General features: G+C 35.9%; 1 long non-coding RNA gene across 1 annotated transcript; it reads right to left on the minus strand.

Annotated features, from left to right (window-relative positions):
• Window positions 1–332: 332 nt before the first annotated feature.
• On the minus strand, window positions 333–21,047 carry LOC150104945 (uncharacterized). Its single transcript, XR_016548589.1, has 3 exons — window positions 20,902–21,047; window positions 18,437–18,511; window positions 333–935 (listed from the first exon to the last, which is right to left on the minus strand). It is a non-coding gene; the product is annotated as an uncharacterized LOC150104945 (long non-coding RNA).
• Window positions 21,048–22,568: the final 1,521 nt, after the last annotated feature.

The raw sequence follows: 22,568 nt of genomic DNA on the forward strand, positions 1-22,568 counted from the left end.
TATTATGACATAATAAGTTATTGCTATAAATTATAATTAAACTATATATATATATATATATATATTAACTTTACCACGAGTTGCCTAGACTTGTACTACTTTACAGGTCATTTAGACTTGCATTACGTGCAGGCGCAAACTTGACTTATTTGTCTGTTTGCTTATTTGGGAAATGAAGTAAAATCCAGGTTTAAAATAGCTTGGCATATTTAACATATATTATACCCAAGGTAAAAAACTTTCAACATATATATATATATATATATATTAAAATGAAAGTGCTGTTGTTTTTCTATACATGACAAATGAAATACATTTTGAAACTATTTCTAGAAAACGATGATTTATTGCAACAAAATTACACACAATCTCAACAAAACAACATCGAGTTGTTGAGATAATCTTATTAAAAATTCATACTGCCCAATAATTTCAAATTTGATTCGTTTTGCTTGTAATGAAGGGAGAGAGAGAGAGAGAGCACAGATCATGCTTAATATCATACATTCCACTAAAGCTCCCAAGTATTTTTATCAAATTTCCCATCATACTGTTCTATACCGTTTCTGAGTATCCCATTACTTTAATTAGAAATGTATCCAAGATCCGTGACCTCGCAGATTGAATACTAAGGAATGCATAAATACTGGGTCGCATTTGTCTTGTCTTAAATATTTTATGCGCTCTTAGCGACTTCTTTTACTTTACAGCTGTTCTACGCACGCACAGGAAATATTTCTGTAAGGACCGATGATGAAGTCATGTAGATGGCGTATGACACTTCAAGCCTAATCACAGCGAAGGTTTTACAGTTATTGATGGAAGGTTTCACGTGGGCTTGCGAAACGATGGGTTTATTTTTCTTTTCGTCGATTATTTCTATCTATTTCTCATTTACTTATTGAGTCGATCGTTGCAAATATCTCTCCTTTTTCCTGAAATGTAAAAAAACACAGCGTTTTATGGTTAATTTTGCCATTATTCAAATTATAATGATATTAATTAATAATCTGTTTAGAAGTACATGAAAGAAATGTTTTTTTTTTTTTTGGCGTGATGTGTGAAGCAAGAATGCTTTCATATTCCCTGTTATCTGTAGAAAAAAGATGGATAGATGGTGTGTTATTGAGCTATAAGTTCTGGTCATGACAGGGTAACGGCAATAGCCGAGCCTCAGTTAAAACTTCATTGGCAACTGAATAAGTAAAGCCATCTCTAAAAAATTAGGACGATCCCTAGACCCCTCCATAGTGGCCGAAGGACCGTCCAACTCAGCGTTGGTCCACTCAGTGACGGGCTCCCCCCCCCCCCACACACACCGAGCAGAACTGCTCATACTCATATTCCAAGGAAAAGCATCCACCGACACAGCCCCTCACAAGAGAACATCCTCCCCGGAGACTCAAAATGCTGTCTCAGGGCAAACCCCCCTAAATCGAAGGCTCCCCCTCACCGGGAGCCAAATTTCGGAAGAAACCTAAGAGAGCAAAACTCAATGTCCCAGGGTAACGGCGATGCCAAGCCTCAGTTAAAACTTCATTGGCTATAGCATTGCCATCCGTTACCCTCTGTAAATTAATTCAGAAGTATTGTAGTCTTTATAGTCCTTATAAGAACTGGCTTAAAGGGGCGAAGCAAGAATGCTTTTCATCTTCCCCGTTATCTGTAGAGGACAGTGTAGGGATAAGGTGTTATTGAACAATTAAAGCTCTGATCATGGCAGGAGGGTAACAGCAATAGTCGAGCCTCAGTTAGAACTTCATTGGCTATAGCAGGGGTTCCCAACCCTATGCCCGCGGGTACCATGGCGCCCGTCGACCAATTTGTGTGTGCCCGCCGCTGTTCAACCGTGTGCCGTATAGTTTGAAATAATCACGGAACAATTCATGGCATGCTATATGACGCATGCGTTAATGACACATGACGAGTATTAAACGCATAGAATGTAAAGTAGACGCGTATTCGAAGTTGTTCATTCCAGTTTAAGAACTGGAATATCATCATATTCTCCTAATTATGAAGCACTGACCAATGAAATGCTATGCCGAAGATCACACTAACTTACATATATATATTTAAATTTTTATATAATGTAAACTTTTAAGTAATAAAACATTTGATTCTAATGTAAACTTTGTATGTATTCATTTAACAAAAACGAATTCAAAAAATTTGCTTGAAAAAATAGATGGTGCCCATCGCCCTATCGGTATTTTAGAATGTGCTCTAGGAAACAAAAAGGTTGGGAGCCCCTGGGCTATAGCATTGCCATCCATTACCCTCCAAGGGTATTAATTAATATTAATTAATCACCGTATCTCACGGTCGATTCGTACTTCTCAACCATCAACAATATTGCATATATTGTTCTATATTTAAATTTTGCACTATATGTAGGTAATTTATTTGAGACATAATAAAGTGTCAAAATTCTTCTTCTTATTATTATTATAAAAATAATACACATAGTATATTTATCATTTCAAAGTAATAATTATTGCACATTATTTATATATTGAGCATATTAAATTTTTTCTTAAATTAACTCAAAATGAATATCAAAATGAATCATACCCATAGAACATATTTAAGATACATATTAAAATACAATTACATACATCATTAAACAGCATAAATTTAAGGATACTATTGCGAGATTTTTTTTTTTTTTTTTTTGTCAGTTCGTTCAGAATTAAGAACGACTATACTCGATGGAGAAAACAGAAACTCTTGTTACCTTGTTAAGAAAGAAAAAGAAAAAAAGAAAGGAAAAAAAAAGTCTTTCTATGGGTGAATAGACTTTTGTACGGAGCCGGTTTTGTCTCTTTTCCGGGAGTAATAAAATACAAGTCAACTATTCAGAAACAGATGTCACTGTTTTGAGCCTTTTATGAAAAATCATAAAAGTGAAATTAACTGGTGATGTGGGAAATAATTTTTAACTTCACAGCTATAAAGTTAAAAATTACTTACAAGAAGGCTTCGCGCGTCAACCCCCAGCTGTTTTTCTATTGCCTAGTCCCTTTCTCGTGTCCTTTTGTTAAAATAATTCCACGGCCCTTGACCGCCCTACCTTACTTCGCCTCATTCACAGGGCGCCCTGAACTTTACGAGCAAGAGTAGAAAGATGCATAATAATATAAGCGCTACCTCCATATCGGTCAAATGATGCACCAGAGAGAACTTTACTAAGTATTTTGTATTTTACGACACAAAGGCACACGACTCACTAATTCATTTCGGTATGCTTTAACTTATATAAGGAACAGAGCAACACTTGTGTGGTTTTAAATAATAAATGAAAAAATAAAAAATAAACCAAAAAAGGAAAATTGTATCGCACTATTATAATTTGTAGATTTAATACTTTCTATTAAAATCTCTCTTAAACGATGAGACAACATCGAACTGTAAAAGAGACTATAATTCAAGTTGCTATTCTCCCGAAAAAAACGAAAGTTTCCTCCCCTAAAAAAAAACATTGACTAATTTTTTTTGATTTTTTTCATGCCTTAATTGCAAAACAATTATTATAATTTCTCATTAAGTCAGTTAAATAAACAAAATAAGCTATTTACAAACAAAATTATATGATTTTAGGACAAGAGTAAACATTCCATATTTAAAAAATATATTAAAATCTAACCTCTTAAAACGTAACAGAAAATATATTCCATATTCTAAATTATTTCTTAATTATTGAGACGAAATATTTGTAATATTTGTCCTCTCAGAAATGAAACAATGGAAGATAACTCATGTAAATAAGAACTCATTTCAAAAGACAATATTGTAGAACACTAGGCGATACAGATTTCATAAAAAATATGAATTTTTCGGAAACCAATAAAAATTTCAAGCGTTATTGTTTTAAGATAGAAATCTGATGTTTATAGCGTAAATTTCACAACGCGTGGTAGCAATGAGATAACATTAGCTGTATTATCTCATTACTGAACGAAAATTATTATTCTGAACAATTCATTCGAATTATTTAAATCGATTGTTCGAAACGCTAACTTCCGCTTTTAATTATTGACGATGTGATAATATATTTTCATTATTTTTTTTTCTCCCCTGAAGCCAACCTTCACCTCGTCATTACATGTAACACTATTTCTTCGGGTCACTAGTTTGCATTGAATTACGTTACTTACATGACGTCAAATTGAGCTCATTTTAAATACTGAAATGAGTGGAGGTGATGAATATTACATCGATTTAATTCCTGTTATGCACAACTGTAAAGTTAGATTTTGCTACCTGATATGACATTATGTGACTTCCTATATTAATAACGTCATCATTATTTATTTATTTATTTTAGTTTTTAGGAATATTCAGTAATATTTCTTTGAGCAATTGAGAAACATTTGTACTACACATAGTGCAAACATAGTGACAGTATTTATTCGCTAAATATTCCCTAGGATTTATTATTTCAGAAATAAAGAAATGGCAGAAGACATCAGAAAGTTAAACTTATCTTCAAAAGACACATATTAATTGAATGGAAGATGAACATTACAATACCATTATTTATAAAAAGGAACTAAAATCTAAATCTGAAATTATCAAGGAATAAATTTATTGTGTACTATCTTAAAAATATGTATAAACTTATGAACGAAGAATTATGTTCAACAAAGAAGATCGTGTACTGGTGATATATTTATTGCACAACAACTAATCAAACAAAAATCAATATTTATGCGTTTCATAGACTTCGATAAAGCTTTTGATTGAATCAGATTACAGGATGTTTTGAAAGTACAAGCATCAAAAAATATATCACTGCAAATAACTTGAAACGATCAAATATGTACAGATAAGAATAACTGAATAACAAAAGATTACAGTATAAATACACAGAAAATCGAAAGAGACTGGACAGGGCGCTTCTTTAAGTCCATTATCATTTAATTATGGATGAAATAATAACAGAATTTAGGAAAGAAAAGTTCAACTGAAATAAAATTAAAAAAAAAACATAATTTAAACTTGGTTTGATTTATTTATTTATTTATTTATTTATTTATTTATTTATTTTTTGATTTACCGTCGAAGCAACTCAAGCTATGAGGGAAGGTTGTTTCGACGGTAAATCAAAAAATAAATAAATTAAACTAAAATAACAGAATTTAGGAAAGAAAAGTTCAACTGAAATAAAATTAAAAAAAAAAAAAAACATAATTTAAGCTTGATTGGATTTATTTTTATTTTATTTATTTATTTATTTTTTGATTTACCGTCGAAGCAACTCAGGCTATGAGGGAAGGGCATTATATGTGTTCTAATGGTTTGCTTGTTTTAACGGGATGAAAAATCCCAAGTTTCTCGGATAAAAAAAAAAAATTGCGACCGTGCTTATGGGAACTGCAAGCTCACCTTCAGTTAAAAAACGCCGATAACGGTTTTTTGCGTTCTAAAAAAGGATTCGACCTATTTTTTTAATATTCCAAAAGATATGCCACAATGTTATCATATAGCAAAAATATCAACATGGAAAAAAAACAATGTAATTGCATAAGATCCTGTAAGATTTAAACTGAAACTAAAAGTACAAGTATTAGAAAAGGTGATAGAATTTAAATACCTAGGAATAACTGTTGCCAGTGAAAATATAACCTAGAGAAGTAAATGAACAATCCCCTGAAGGGTAATGAAATAACGCGAACTTTAAATTCAATAGTATAGAAAAAAAAAAAAATCTAGGCAAGGAAACAAAGGTAAGAATCTATTATTTCAGCATTCAATACTGGCACGCGCGTGTGGATTAAGAATAGAAACGTCAAATATATATGAAAACATCAAGCAAAAGAGCCGAGAAAGCAAAATTTGATAAAATAAAAAAAAATGAAAAGATTTATTTAAAATGTCCATTTCAATCACTAAATAACTGGATAAAAAAGATAAGATCAGAATGGAATGAGTATATTGATAGATGTTGAAAAAAAAATTTTTTTTTTTACTTGGTTATACTATAAATTAAAGCTGTCAAGAAATTATAGTGTAAGAAATGTGAATTGTAAGTTATGTCAAGTGTAAGCAAACAATGTTTGCGCGTGAAGTATCTTCACGACTGGATACTTGTATATAGAGGCTAATGACTTCACATGAATTGCCTTAGTATGTATCTCCCATAATGCAAAGCACATACTTTTGGACGTGTATAATGCTAGTTATTGTTTAAGAGGTACTTGTGCTGCCATGAGAGGTTTCTTGAATTAACAAGAAAATTCACAAGGGATAAATAATACTATTCACTTAGGCCATATATTTCATCAAGTGGAAACAAGAGTTAATTACAAAGTAGAATGCGAAAGATGGATTGATTTGAAAAAGTAAGACCGTGTGATAAAACAACGCAATGGTATAACTGAGGAAATATTGTAATATTAAGAATTCATTAGTTATTTAAAATTAAAAAAAGAATATTGATGTGTGATTAAAATAAGACTTTCCCATATCTTGGATGGAGAGAGGCAGTCGTTTCGATTTTAAGTTCTGACGGAGGTAAGGCCTTAGCGCTTTCTTTAAACAAGAGTTCAAATTTATACCGACATAGAAAACGGAACCACCTACTGTATCTCTCTCTCTCTCTCTCTCTCTCTCTAAGAGATGGGAAAGTTTTATTTTAATCACACATCAATAATTTATTATTATTATTTATTTTTTAAAATAGCTAATGAATTATCAATATTTTCTCGATATCACTGCGTTGTGTATAACATCACTTTGCTCTTACTTTTTTCAAATCAATCCATCGTTCGTGTACTGCGATTAACTACTGTCGCAACTGTGATGGCTTACAATATTCAGGCAATATATATGGCCTTAAATCTACAATGATTACTCCTAAATTCATCCAACTTTTATCAGTGGCTGTAATCAGTAATTGACAAAAAACGACAAAAACACGGAAACCATCTCTTCTCAAGCCCTTAAACAACGTTATTAAAAGGTAAGTAGCCAGTAGGAGCAGGTCCCTGAAGTGATACCAAGGTTCTTAAAGTTCTTAAAAGAACTGGGCGATGACTTGACTCTTTGCCCCGTCATCTGAATGAAGAAAATCTGTGTGGATGGGGTGTTATTGAGCTAAAAAGCTCTAGTCATGGCTGGGTAACGGCAATAGCCGAGCCTCAGTTAAAACTTCATTGGCTACAGCATTGCCATTTGTTACCTTGGAAGTCCTAAAAAGGACCTATCGTTATACCAAGATCCTTATAAGGACTGGCTTAAAGGGGCGAAGCAAGAATGCTTTTCATCTTCCCCGTTATCTGTAGAGGACAATGTAGGGATAAGGTGTTATTGAGCAATTAAAGCTCTGATCATGGCAGGAGGGTAACAGCAATAGCCGAGCCTCAATTAGAACTTCATTGGCTACAGCATTGCCATCCATTGTCCTCCAAGGGATGGCAATTCATTCAATTGATTGAATGAATCAATCACCGCATCTCACGGTCGATTGATTCACTTATCTATACCAAGGTGACAATTGACAATTGACATTTATGTCTTTAGGGGTGAAGCAAGATGCTTTTCATATTCCCCGCTATCTGTTGTGGTTACAGTGAAGGTAAAAGTTATGAGCAGATTGCTCGCCCTGAATGGGCATGGAGATTATGCATCACTAAAGGAGGCTAATACAGCTTTTAGTCTTCTATATTTGAATATGTCCGTTGGATCGAATGCTGCAGTTTGCTGAACCAAATCGTTGGGATGTGTGTACGTCTTTAGGAAAACCTTGGTTGCTAAGGATTGTAGAAAAGAGAAAATATAGGGAATATTTGTGTCTCTGTGGAGTTGATTGTTTCTAACATACCACGGGGCGTTCAGAATCATTCTCAAGCACTTGTTCTGCACTCGCTGTATTTTGATAATGTTAGCATTAGAGGTGCGGCTCCAGGCCGGAGAGGCATAGGTGATTATAGGACGAATTGTCATCTGGTATAGTTGCAATTTGATTCTGTTGCTGAACTTGCTATTTCTATTGATTAGCGGATAGATCTGAGCTATGGCTTAGATGCCTTTGTGCACGCAGATTTGATGTGTTGGTTGAAAGATAGCTTTTTGTCGAGAATTACACCCAGGTAATTTGTTTCTGTCTGCCAGGAAATTTTAGTATTGAATAGTAACACATCTCCTGCAGGAGACATTGGCCTTTTTGAGAAAAGAACGGCTGAGCTTTTCTGGGGGTTGACTTCCAATCTCCACTTGGAGAACCAACCCTCCAGCTTTAGAAGGTTTTCTTGAAGCTTTCTGGTAATGAAATGGGGTCTGAGAGATCTGTTTAGTATTGCCGTATCGTCCGCATACAGGGCCAAAATGGAAGTCATCGGATTGTGCGGGATGTCTGACATGTATATAGAGAACAGCAATGGAGTCAGTAGAGATCCCTGCGGCACTCTAGCAAAGATGTGGCATTGGGAGGATGTAGAACCGTTGATTTTTACTTGCATTGATCTATTCTGAAGATATGAATGGATTAAATGAACCATTTTTAGTGAGGTACCGGCTGAGATAAGTTTGTGCAGGAGTCCAAAATGCCAGATTTTGTAGTTCGCAGGATGAGGGCCATTGCAGTTGGCACATTTAGCCGAGGTGGTCCTCGGCTTTGTGCAGGTATTGGTTCGGTTTCTGCCTCCACATTTTAAACATCTATATTCCGCTCTGCATAGATTCTGGGCATGGCCAAACTTCTGGCACTTGTGGCACTGCCCAGAAGATTGGCCATGCCCAGAATCTAGGCAGAGCGGAATATAATGTTTAAAATGTGGAGGCAGAAACCCAACCAGCAGAATCATTCGCAGGCATTTGTTCTGTAGTCTTTGTAGCTTGAGGATGTTTGTCTTGGAGGTATGGCTCCAGGCTTGGGAGGCGTATATGACTGTGGGACGGATCACTGTCTTGTACAGCAGTATTTTATTTCTTGAGCTTAGTTTGCTGTGTCTGTTGATCAAGGGGTATAGCTGGGCGATAACTTTTGAAGCTTTGGTACATATGCTCTTGATGTGGCTGTTGAAGCATAATCGCTTATCGAGAAGTATTCCTAGGTATTTTACTTCAGTTTTCCAGGGAATTTTAGAGTTGAACAGGGTGATGTCTCCTTTGGGGGGATGCTCGTCTTCTTGTGAAGAGTATCGTTGTACTTTTCTGGGGGTTTAATTGTAGTCGCCAGTCTTTAAACTATTTTTCTAGATTCAGGATGGTTCTTGTAGTTTTTTGGTGACGAGAAGTGGTTGACGAGATCTGGTTAGAATAGCCGTGTCATCAGCATAAAGGGCGATGGTGGATGTGAGAGGATTTTGAGGGATGTCTGCCATATAGATGTTGAACAGGATCGGGGCTAGCAGTGATCCTTAAGGAACTCCAGCGAGGATTTTTCCGTTGGGTTGAGACTGTTTCACTGATTTTGACTTACATCCTCCTGTTGGAGAGGTATGATTTGATCAGGTGTATCATGTTTAGTGGAAGGTTAGCGATGATAAGTTTGTAGAGGAGGCCTTGGTGCCAGATCTTATCGAAGGCCTTTGAGATGTCTAGGAAGACAGCTCCAGTGTGTTGATTCCAATTGAATCCTGTGGTGATGTATTCTACCAGTCTATGGATTTGATGGGTGGTGCTGTGATTTTGACGGAAGCCGAACTGTTCTTCTGGAATGATATTTAGTTAGTTGACATGATCTTGGAGTCTGATGAGGATGATTTTCTCAGCTATTTTCCCTAAATTGGATAGCAGGCTGATGGGACGGTAATTTTCAGGTAGGTGTGGGTCTTTGCCTGGTTTGTGAATTGGGATGATGTCAGCTATTTTCCATGACTGGGAGAAGTGCTGCTATTTGAAGATGGAGTTTATGATGTTTGCCAGATGTGCTATGGCTTTGTGTGGTAGTGCCTTGATGACTTGGTTAGTGATGCCGTCAGGACCTGGGGCTTTTTTGATCTTGCTATGGTTGATGATGCCGATTATTTCGGTAGATGAGGTAGGCATTATAGGACTTGGACTGACATCGGGACGATTTACTGTGAACCTGACTTTACGATGGATCTCGTATACATGGCTGATGTTTAGGTTCTCATATGCAGGACTGCATTGTTTCTCTAGGTTTCTTGCTATGGCTTCGGCTTTGTCAGCATCTGTGTATGCAAGGTGCTGTTCTGCTTGCAGAGGGGGGAGGGATTTGGCTTGATCCTGAGGTTGTTTAGGAATTTCCATATAGAATGATCTGCTGTGGAGATGGAGGTGAGCTTGTTGTCCCATTGTTGGTTCCTGTGGTTCTGGAGAGCTTCTCGGACAGATTTGTTTAATCTGTTTATGGCTGTTTTGTCCTGGGGAGCACGAGTGTTGTGATATCTTTTTATTTCTCTGTGTTTTTCCCTTATTAAGTCCATGATTTCTTCCGGGAGACGATTTTGTTTGTGAGTAATCGTGGATACTGTGGCTGCTGTTATGGCTTTATTGATTTGATTGGTGAGGTTCTTTATTGCCGTGTCTATTTCTTCCTTGGCTTTTATATGGGGAACCGGACCAATGTGTTCTGGTAGCACTTTCACCTCCCCCCCAAACCTCCCAGATGATGGCGGTTTGGGGGGGGTGACTGATCTTTGTTCCCTAAGTGAAGTAAGATTGGGTTGTGGTCTGATGATAATTCGTTCAGTGCTTAAATGCTGTGTTGGTATTTGATGTTGTGTAGAATGGCGATGTCTAGGATGTCGGCTGTGCCAGTTGGGCTGTGGTGGGTTGGTTCAGTGGGTCCTGTTACGAGAGCGTTGTTTAATCCTGTGTAGCTGAAGAGGATACGGCCATTTTTATTTGTGGTTCTGCTGTTCCAGGAGGGATGTTTGGAGTTTAAGTCCCCAGCGACGATGATGGATTCACTTGTGCCTAGTACAGCATCCAAGTCAGAAAATAGCAAGGTCTTAGCAGGGGAGTTGTAGGCGGCGTAGATTTTAAGTCTTCCAGTTGAATTTGTGTGGACTTCGACACCGGTGAGTTCTAGGTTGGAGGTTGGGGGGGGGGTGAGTATTCCATTGTGCCTGATGCAGTTCCTGATAAATATGGCTGTACCACCACCTCTGTAGTCCAGTCGGTCGTTTCTATATAGTGTGTAGCCTCTCAGTTTTGGACTGTCTGCAGGTCTTAGATGAGTTTCATTAATTAGGATGACGTCAGGGTTGTATCTGTGAGAGAATTCTTGAAGTTCCAGAGTCCTGTTTTTTAGACCATTGGCGTTCCAAGCGGCGATCTGTGGTGAGTCTGGGAGTAATCTAGTTTTATTCATTAACAAGCATTGATAATATGGTTTGAGTTTCTTTTAGAAATCTTTTTGTGGAGTTTGGTGAAGGGTTTGACTTACTGAAGTCTTGAAGCATGTTTGCTAATGAGGCTGTGATGACTGTTGTCATGTTTGGAAGAATTTGGTCCTGCTGGATATATTTGGATGAGCGGGCTACTTCGGCGTATGTCCTACTTCGACGGTGGCTTTCCAGACTGTTCGTATTTTTCCCACTTGTGAGAGCTGGTATTTTGTTGTCTTTTGTTGGGTGTCAAGCAACTGGGGAGCCGTCAACTCAGGTGTCTGTGGGCGGGGTTCAGAGATCTGTTTCCTTTTGTTGTCTGTTTTATTCTTAGGGTAGTGACTGCAGCCTCTGTAGTTTGCCGGGCGGGGGCCCCCGCAGTTCGCGCATTTGGCTGGTGAGGTCCTGGGATTTTAGCATGTTGCTGTGGGGTTTTGCCTACAAATGCCTCAGATGTGGGGTTTTTCCCACATTTGAGGCATTTGTAGTCTGCTCTGCAGAGTTTCTGTGCGTGTCCGTACTTCTGACATCTGTAGCACTGGCCTGACGAGGCTCTTTTTCTTAGTGGTTCTGTTGTGATTTTCAGACCACAGATCGTTGTTAAGTTGTATATGTTCTTGTGTGTGTTAGGTATCTCAACGAGTACTAGGGGCATTGGACTCTTGTCAGCCCGTAGCATTCTGCTAACCTTGACAGGTGGGAGATCGTGGAGGTAGATGTTTTTTGTTATTCCCCTGAGTACAACTTTTAGGTTTTTCTCCGACTTCAGTGAGTAAGTATGATATTTAATATTTGACTCATCTATGGTTTTTATGAGGAGTCTGTAGTCGCCTACTGTGGTAGGCTGCATCTTCCCTTCTTCCCCTGATGTTGAGTTGTACCCTTCTGTGGAGTCGTCTGTCGCTGAATATAGGTTTAGAAACCCTGGCCACTCTACCTCAAATTTCTTCAACAGTTTTTTGAGGAGGTCGAGCGCTAGTTTCTTATCCCACGATTGAATAAAGTCATCGGGACTTAAACTGGTCATGTTTAAAATATTCAAATATATGCTTACCTGAGCTGGATCTCAAGGATTTCCGTATAGCGTATAAACACAAAATATAACACACTAAAGGACTATCGCGAGACCGCAATCACTAATTAACAACACAATCATCAGCTACTTGTTTACCTTCGCTTTCCGCTTATATCAAAAATCTGAATCAACACTCCGTATTATTCATAACAACTATTTAAATCACTGATCACATAAACACTTGGCAACCGCCATTACGCACCAGCGCCCTGATACCAAGGTTCTTATAAGAACTGGGCGATGGACTGAGTCCTTGACTCTTTATCCCGTCATCTGAATGAAGAAAATCTGTGTGGATGGAGTGTTATTGAGCTAAAAAGCTCTAGTCATGGCTGGGTAACGGCAATAGCCGAGCCTCAATTAAAACTTCATTGGCTACAGCATTACCATTTGTTACCCGGGAAGTCCTAAAAAGGACTATGTTCCCTGATACCAAGGTGAAGTAATGCAGAAATCATATATTTCCCATATACAAATAGTTAAAAGGTGTCACATTTTATTATTAAAATACTTTGGATCAGAATAGATGTCGAAATTTTTTCTCTTAATTATACTATAAATTAAAGATTCCAAGAAATTAGCATTATTTGTTTATACTTGGATAAAGAATTAAACCAAGAATATAATTTCTCTAATGATAGGTATTCATAGAATAGACAAAAACAACAAATTAATTTAGAAACTGAATCCAAAAAGATCAGTTTTAGACACACAAAAAATGATGGACAGACTATCTACAATGAAGCTGTGAATGCAATAAGCATATAGTGCATATAGTGAAAAGGATGAAGAAAACTTTATAAATTATATTTATTAAAATTATACTTGATAACGTACATGCTTCTTATAGCCACCCTAGTCATGAAAGCCACATCACTATGTCCGGCTAATGCAGGGGTGATCGAGAGACAAGGTTAGCAGTCTGTCTCAATTATGTAAAACAGTCTTGCGCAAGGAAACGATGAAGACAGCAGTTGGACTGACAACACGTTAAAGACGAATCGGGCAAGGAAATCGAAAACTTGGAAACAATCTATTTAAAACTAGCAACTTGGAGTGTAAGATCACAAAATCTAAACGAAAATGAACTAATTAAAGAAATAATGCAAAGAATATTAAAATCGTCTCATTATCTAAAACTAAACGAGAAATAAAAAATATATAAAAAACTACGTAACGGAATATGGAGTAAGGAAGAAGGGAAAAGAAACAAATAAAAAATAATGTAATTTAGAGAGAGAGAGAGAGAGAGAGTTGGTACAAAAGAGAAAAATGAACGTTTTCAGCATATCTAGAAAGACTAAACTCTGCTAGCTGTTCCGGCAATTTACATTTCTTCATCACTTCCTGAAATGTATCCACAAAATAACACTTAATGACTTAGTTGCAAACGAACAGTGGGAAAAAAAAGACAAATATTAATACGTTACACTAGATGCATAAGGCTTGATAAACGTTTTTGAAAAATACATGATTTCCAAGTCTCAAGTAGTATAGGATCATGTTTTTGTGAGTAGGTTTTATATTAAAAAATACAAATATTGCAAATATAACTAATACATTTCCATAGCTGTAGGGAACAACTTTACCCCCCAACCTTTTTTTAACATAGCGTTTCCCCTAATTCAGTTTATATTTATTTCATTTTCAACTTAGACTTTATTTTATTTTTGCAGATTGCGAATTCTTTCAAGTTCAGAATCAACGGATGGATAGAAGAACAGAATATGTATTCTTCTGTTATGTATCATTTAACAGGATGTTTTTTTTTTCCTAATTTGTATGCAAGTCGTGCATTTTAGATGTGCATCCTCTAAAAATTGTGCTTTCGTATGTTTTTCTTCCGCGTCATATTTTGTTGCATTGTATATTCCTCTCCCCCTTCTTTTTCTTATCTTGCTGTAACTGTCTCCGTTTCTATTAATTCTCTAATAAATTCTTTTCATTTCTGCTTAATTCATGACATCAGAATGAAGCCTTTGACGCAATGAATAAACTCTAGTCTACTATTGGTTGCTGCAATAGTCGGGTTTTCCTTGTGTTCGTAAAAGCTTTCAAAGGACAAATTAATCTTGTTTTTTTTTTCTTTCTAACGCTTGCTGCCTTTCCCCTTACAAAATTGTGTAATATGTTGGCAATTAAAACTCTGACTGTTCTTGGATATCCTGGTGAACAGTCTTGTAAACAATGATTTGTTATATCCTTTCCCCAACCGTATTTCAGCATTTTTTATTTTATTTATTTTTTAATTTTTATTCAACAGCTCACATGTTGAAAACAGGTTCTGTCACTTGTGTAAAGAGAATAATCCTTCTTTCATTGTAGGTTATTCTGGGTATAAGCTTTTCTTCTTATATTGATTGCTCCACTGTATTCTTTAAACCTATTTTATGCCATCGTACCTTGCGATCCACTAAGTTCTTCTCGAATGTAATTAATTTTTGCAATTCACCAATAAATTTGCATTATTAGTAATCCTTTAAAATTAAATCTTTCAAAGATTATTTCTTATTTCCATAGTTTTAATAAAGAAATTTTCTTTCAAAAGCGAAACCAAAAAAAAAATAAATAAATAAAATCAATGTAGTTAATACGTTGTTAATATTTTCATATATATATATATATATATTTATTTATTTAATTTTTTTTTTCCTAAATGCATTCTACTATCCATTGACTTGCTATGGCATATGACATAACAGTAATAAAGTAAAGGCGACCTATTTTTTTCTTCTTTTTTTTTAAATCGAAAACTAAGTTTTCCAGAATGTTTCTGTACTGCTCATCCTTTCGACGAATCATACTTATATGTAATAATAATATAAATTAGTGGATATTAAATCCAACATCATTTCAAAGCCGAATACAGAAACTATAAAAGTTTCATGTGAAAATTGACCAGAGAGCTTGCGGGAATACACCGCAGCATACGACGAGTTGCTTCCTAGCCGAACCGTATAGGAAGTGAGGAAAGTTCAAATCATCCGCATGTTCGCCTCCTATTAGTTCATTTTGATAAGGTTTCACGCTCTCTGACAGCTGTTTCAAACTCATTGGTTTTCGTCAGAGACACTGTTTAAGTAAAAGTCTCTCTAAAATTTAGGCGATCCCTGGACCACTCCCCTACGAGTGACCGAAAGATCGTCCAACTCACCGTTGGTTCCACTCGGTGATCGGCTCGCCCCACCACTGAGCAAAACCGCTCATATTCCAGGGAAAAGCATCCACCGACAAAGCCCCACACGGGCAATGCCGGAAAACACCCTCCCCCGGAGACTCAAAATGCTCTCTAAGGCAACCTAAGAGAGCAAAAACTCTCAGGAACTTGAAGCGTCGGAGAGGTGTATTTTCCTTAAGTGAACTCTCGGTTGGTGCGTAAAGTATTTACTAAAATAAAGAGGCAAAAGTTTGAAAGTTCAATGAGTTTGAAACAGCTGTCAGGCCAGTGAAACCTTATCCAAATGAACCAACAGGAGGCGAACATACGGGCGCTTTGAGCGTTCATCACTTCCTATAAGGTTCGGCTAGGGGAACTCGTAGTATGGCGGTGGTGTATTCTCGCAAGCTCTCTGGTCAATTTTCGTACGAAACTTTCATAGTGTCTGTACTCGGCTTTGAAATGATGTTGGATTTAATATCAACTTAATTGATATAATTTTGCATCGCCGAAATGAAGTCTTTTGGCTCTTTATTTTAGTAAAATGTAATAATAATTTCATAACAAAGAAGTCGTTTAATCAAATAATCCGAAGTATTTATAGTTAGCACTTCTCACTGCACTTTATGAGAGTCTGGTTAAGGTCAACATTCCTTTATACATTGCTGAATTAAACACACATAAAGCGATTCCCCCCCCCCCCCACTTTATCGCTCATTCATATAAGATAGACGGGACTGACGACTAATAGAAATTATGTATTTAGTTTCAAAAGTGATACAGTTTAAAAATCTACTTTACGTCAATTAATATTTAATATGAATAATAGTTAAACAGCATAGTTTATGACTATTGATTCGGTTCCAATAGATAGCTGCAAGTGTGTTTACAGTTTCGGATGGTTTGTTTATTTATTCGTATGGAGTTGCCTCTCTTTTCTCCCCCGCCGCCACTATTGGGGCAATTTGAGCCCTCTCATGGGAGGTTAAATATTTATGACTGTAATCCGCGTGTGTTCACGAGGCCTGTTTGCCTGCTTGCGGGATGAAAAACCCCAGATATGCTGGCGGAAAAAACCCTGCTGTCCACATCCAAGACTGGCTAACTTGGCTATGGCTGAGGAAAATCCTTAAGCTCCTCACGTCACCGACGAGAAACGAACCTAGGATACTCCTTCCGCAGGCATATGGTTGCGAAGCGCAAGCCATTAGGCTAACCGCGCGGACTATTTGCATGATAATGCATCGGGAAAATAAAAAACAAAACATTAGAAATTTCTAAACTATTTTAATAATTTCCAGAACTCAACCAGCTACGTCACAGTCATTTAGGCGTTGAAGAAGTTGCTGATATAAAAAAAAAAAAGAAAAAGAAAAGTCAATTGATTGAGTGATTGCCTCAAGCAGATATATCTTATAAACAAAACTACGTTCGGCAGAGAGCTTACTATTGAAGAAACATGCATATAACTTCCATTTTACAAGGTTAACAATGACTCGAAACAGAAGGACAGGCACGTGCGTGGAGGGCGACATTGGCACCCCTCCACGCGTGTGACTTGTTATAGAGGTCATTTTAGTTTATGTCTTCACTGAGTTGTGTAGTGTTAAATTTCCTCTGATAATGCTAACTTCAGTTAGCGAAACGTCGGCGCTGTATATAATTAATAAATTATTTACATCCCATTTTCTGCAAAGTTTTTCCGTTCCAGAAATTTCGACATGAACAAGAGCGACAGCTACGAAAATTTAAACATGAAATTTTTTTTATTTATTTTCATGTGAATCCAATCATGTATCATATACTTTTATGAATGCCAGATTGAAAACCACGGAACAATAGCAATCAGTAGGGCAAATGCACTAGCATAAAGAACATCTTGACAGGTTCACAGAGTATTAGAAATCTGTAATATATGATTATGTGAGTAACATATGCTTTTACTCGCTCATCCAGACGGATAATAGAGTACAGAGGAGGACGTTTCGCAGAAGAGGTGCAATGGTTCTGAAACTGTGAAGGATTAATACAACATAAAGTACAGGTATAAATTCCGGCGTTTTGTAGTGGCTGGAAGGATAAGTACTGATAGGTATGTAGCCTGGATAATGCAACGCTTCCTACACTGTGGCAGATGTAGGTACTATTGCGATATGGTGTGAGGAAAATTGTGTAATAATAATAATAATAATAAAAACTTGACTGGCCTACACAAAGTCCTAATCTCAACCCAACAGAACACATTTGGGACAAAGTGGATTTCGACTGCAGGCTAGATTAGTGCTCTAACTATGGCACAAAAACTAACATACCTGACTGACACGATTACAAACTGATGAACTTAATAGTATACTCAATAGGATGAGAACTGTGACCATGACCAAAGACTGGTGAGCACATTATTGGACCTGGACAATTTAAGTATGTCTGAAATTTAGTGCTGTACAATATTCATTTCAGTATAATGTGTGAATGCTGATATTCTATCCATCCAGTTCTCGTCCGTCCAAGACAGGTTCAAGTACAGTAGTTTTAGACAATTAATGCAGCCGGCTTGCCATTCCTTTGCGAATGTATATATTAGAAACACCATATGCTGGTTGGTTAAATGAGTGAATAATAGTACTCGCTTTTTACCTCACAGGCCAAGTTCCAATCCCACCATAGTAAATGTGTTTATGAATATCTTGAGGTGGTAAACGATTTTCATCGCCTCCATGTGAGATCAGCGCCTATTTATTAGATATCTGAATTGGATTGAAAAACAAAAAAGTTCGGCGTTCGGTCTCCAGAAATATAAATATGGATTTTGGGAACATTACATACTTAAATCTAGTATAACTCATATTGAAATAAAGACCTATTTTATTAGGTGGCTTACTAAAAAAAAAATCATGCACTTACCACATTTTTCCACGGAAGTTCATTAAAGAACGGATGTCTCTTTAGACGACGGTAGCCTATTCTCTCAGATGGATTCTGTATAAAAAAGTATGCATGTGATTTATTCTTATATACAGTTAAAGGTTCATCACGTTTTTTTTTTTTTTTTTGTGGTGTGTGTGTGTGTGTGTGTGTGTGTGTGTGTGTGTGTGTGTGTGTGGTATAAATATAAACATTAACTAGCCATTAATATCAAGATAAACTTAATGCAACCTTCCAGGATGCACTGCACATAGCCGGTGTTAACTGACCCTCGATATTTAGGGAGAAAAATATTTCATTCATTGTTAAACAGCAATATTTATTCCAGGATTTATAAAAAGAAATATTAGAATTTTATCCAAATTTTCATTGTACATTAATACAATGCATATATAATGAAACTTTTACATATATTTATTATATCAATTATACACATATATCATTTAGAACATTATATATCAAATGTGCGCATACTCATTGTATGCCCGCGAGCTAGTTCATTTTTTTCCCTATAAAATGAGCATGTTAATGCCATCGAAGGCAGGAAACGCTATAAATTGTGACCTGGTTCCTAATTCCAGTGCCAGACAAAATCAATATAAAGATTGCTATGAAAGTGATAGAAATGTGACCGTCCCCCCCTCCAAAAAAAAGAAGCCACAAATCTCATAATATAAGACTATTGGCCAAACAATGAATTTCCGGATTAAAATCAGCTTAATAATAATTTTAAATCTGCTAGATCTCATAAAAAGCATCTGATGACACCCTGGAGACAATTTACTTAATAGAAAATTATGCTTCAAAACTTTAATCTAGTCCATGAGTTTACATCGATGGCATAAGTAGCTTTCTCATCACTAACTCACCATTTCAGTAAGCTGATAAACTGTTTTAATCTCCATCCACACAGCTCATAAACGTATTCAAAAAATACAAGATTTTAACCTAATACAAAATGATAAATTGAACGACTCGGGTTTCTCGTAGTTGTTCGATGCAATCAATACCGATTAAGAATCTCAGCAGATGCACAAAGCAACCCTATAAGAATACACGACGAAGAGAGATAACTGTCTACTAAACAAAACAATAGTGTATGTCAGCACACAGTAATTAAAAAATAAAGTCAAGTAACAGCTGTGTAATATACAGGTTCTCTACATAGAGGAAGATAAGCGACACCAAATGCAATATGGCCTAGAAAAAAAAGTACGAAATATAGCAGCACTGTGTCTTTATAGAGGAGTTATTAACATTAAACTGTGTCACTGTATTGTATTGTAATCTTCATTGCGAAACAGTTCGGTTGTGTGCCACCAGCTGAGGAATTATCTTTCTAAGCATGCGTGTGAAAGTTTTCAATGCTGAGTATTCTCTTCGCTGATATAATGATAATCGACGTGATCGGATAAGTGTATAAATGATACGTGCAGTAGCGAACAGAAATTTTATGAAGTCATGCCAGCAAAGTGAACAAAGCAGATGCTAATGAAATACTAAAATCGTATCATTGCCAAAAAAAAAATAAACTCCATTGACTAGTGAAAATGCGAACAAGATTTTGCATTCATTAGAAAAATCCCACCGATATGTTAGCAAGATATTTGTTTTTGTGTTCTCCATGCTTACGTAAATGAATTTTCTCTGCAATGTCTTGTTTTAAGATGAATGTCACGTTATGCGCATGCTATAGAGACACGTAAAAAAGCAAACAGCACCGTCTCTTTGTTTTGAACTTAGATGAGGTGATTATGTGTGATTATGCGTCCGTTTCACTTCTATAAGGTCACCATCTGATGCGTGTTATTTCAGGTCATGGCCTCGTCGAACCTTATGTTGTTGAAAAAGAGCAGGGTAGGTGTATAATGGTAAATCTACGAAGAAGCACCCTGAACGTTATCCGTATCCTGCTCTTTGTTCATGATCGAAGACAATTTTGTTAGAAATTTTCCACTGGGTGAACAACAGTTCCCGCAAGATGGCGCTTCATCACTGAAGCATTTGAAAATAAACCGAAATTTAATTGTGAGCTTTAAATTTATTATTATTATTATTATTATTATATGACAGATAATTAAGTATTATTTGACATTAAAAAAAATAAATTATTCCCACATCGACACAATAATGATTTAATATTTTTCTAATATTGCAATGTTATTTTATTCAATTCTCTTTTATGCATATGTACACTGAATATTAATAAACTTCTTTAGTACTTATTTTTAATATGAAATGATCATAAAAGTAAGCAGAACTAGTTTAAAAGAAAATACTTCGTTTATGGCAAAACACTAATTTTATACTGTTACGCAATCAACATAACTTTACTTTAAAAGAATTGCTTTTTAGCTTCGCTCGGAGGCAACAAGCGAAGAAACATCGTTCTTTAAACAACATTCTAAATGCAAGTAACGTGGAATTCTAAGCTAGACACTAACCATTTCATTCCATAATAATTTCGCTCAGTGTTAATATACAGGCACATTCATTTAGATCTGTCATTTTGAAATTCCAGATATGAATGTAATTGAACCCATTCATTGTACGCCTACTTAATTAATGTCATGACTAATGGAATAATGGAACAAGGCTTACTGATTGGAATGTATGTAGATCAGTTACTAGCGTCACGGTGCGGTGTTTCATTGCAGCTTATGCATTAGATATATTTTCCAAGAAAGGAATTTCAGTTTATTAATATATTATAAAGGTGAGAATTCCCGAAATGTAATTAATAATAATTATAGTTTATATGCGTTGATAATTTATATATATAATTTATTTTAAAAATGCATTCTACTTTTTATTCAGTCAACGAAGCTAACATATACATGCGAAACAGTGTCATTCTTCTTGACCTCAGACGATACTAGTAAAGTTCGGCAACCTTACATATAGGACTGCTATAAAAATGCTGCCAAATGATTAGCATTTTTCTATGGGCGCGTCTTCCGCGTTCCATATGTTTTGAAGATAGTAAACTGATGCAAACATTTTATTTATTTATTTATTTTATTTTATGTCGAGGGCAAGGGTGGTTAAGGCAATGTTAGATTATATTACTTTTAAGTCCAGTTCCTAGATATTTTGACAGATGTGTTAATGTAATTCCATCGAAATATTATTATTATTGTTATTAAACTTACACGATTCAGTAGTGCTTGAAGAACATCTTTAGTAAGTGGTGATAATATTGATGGATACTTTATTTTTACCTTTCTTGCCACTGAAAGATAAACATAGCAATAATGTATATATATATAAACAGAATTAATTTTGCTATTGTTTTGTTGTACGCTATGAATAAAATCACTGTACACAGATATTCATATACTTAGCCTAATAAAAAACTTTTACAAACATTAATTCATGTAGTAAGATTCGAACCAGCAAGCTATTTGTTGCAGAGTGGTTACTCTATCCACTGAGGCTTGGGCCAACCTGGCTAGCCAAAGGTGTGGACGCTAAATCAGTGGTTATTATGGAAGATAATGCAGAAGAGGATCTTACATTCTCCAGTGAAGAAATCATTTAGGAGTCATATACTGTAATATTTTTGGAGACTAGATTTCTGTAGAGTAGAGAAAGCACAGGACAAACAAAATGGTTGTCCTGTGTCATCGAATTCACAGATCCTCTGACTTTTCTACCCATTGGATTACCTCCTGTGGGGGTTAGTGTGAAAGATGCAATTTTCTCCTGATCTGACATTAATGATCAAAGAATTACGAAAACAAATCCTGGCTGATATTAAAGTTGTGACGCCTGACACGCCAGCAAACATCTATAAACTTGAATAGCGTCTGTTGTTTGCTAATAAATAACTCCTATCTTAAAAACTTGTACGCTATACACAACTTAAATTCACCGAGTATTTCTGTCAGTCCCATTTACAATATTTATGCTGTACACCTAAGAAGAAAGAAAAAGAGAACAGTTCGAACGACAGTAGTTAAAATAATAATACAATAATAATAACTAAAGCAGTCGTTCAATGTTTTAAAATATAATAATCAGTACACGATATTAAAATAAATTTATTTAAATAAAGATTAAAGTATGCCGATGCCTTATAGTTCGAGTCTAGTTGAACTTTTTCTAAGCC

This window comes from Typopeltis vanoorti, chromosome 7, assembly GCF_054136105.1.
Source record: "Typopeltis vanoorti isolate ZY-2024b chromosome 7, IOZ_Tvanoo_1.0, whole genome shotgun sequence".
Lineage (NCBI taxonomy): Eukaryota > Metazoa > Arthropoda > Arachnida > Uropygi > Thelyphonidae > Typopeltis > Typopeltis vanoorti.